Source organism: Etheostoma cragini, unplaced genomic scaffold (assembly GCF_013103735.1).
Source record: "Etheostoma cragini isolate CJK2018 unplaced genomic scaffold, CSU_Ecrag_1.0 ScbMSFa_5, whole genome shotgun sequence".
NCBI classification, from domain to species: domain Eukaryota; kingdom Metazoa; phylum Chordata; class Actinopteri; order Perciformes; family Percidae; genus Etheostoma; species Etheostoma cragini.
The window spans coordinates 1,399-1,744 of record NW_023269095.1 but is presented as its reverse complement, the minus strand read 5'-3'; positions in this window follow the sequence as shown (position 1 = coordinate 1,744).

The following is a 346-nucleotide window of genomic DNA, read 5'->3' as shown; positions in this document are numbered from 1 at the left end:
GGTTTCCTATAAATGCTGCTAATTTGAATGTTTTTAGATTTTTCCATTTCAATTTGTACTGTGATGCATTCCATGACTAAAGACATTTGACTAACTATTTGACATTGATATCTTTGGCCAATTTATAATGCAACCCCCCCCCAACCTTTGATCGTTTCCTATTGATGAATGACAGTTTATATCCCTCAAACTCCACCAACTCCTGTTGTTCTACCGTAAGGCAAGCCTCTGTAATTGCATTTGCTGTGAACGTTTTTCCATTTGTTTAAGGCACTGTTTGGTTTTTGAAAGGTTTGCAATAAGGCTTCAGCTGTTAACATGTATAACTGATATTGTGTTGTCAGTT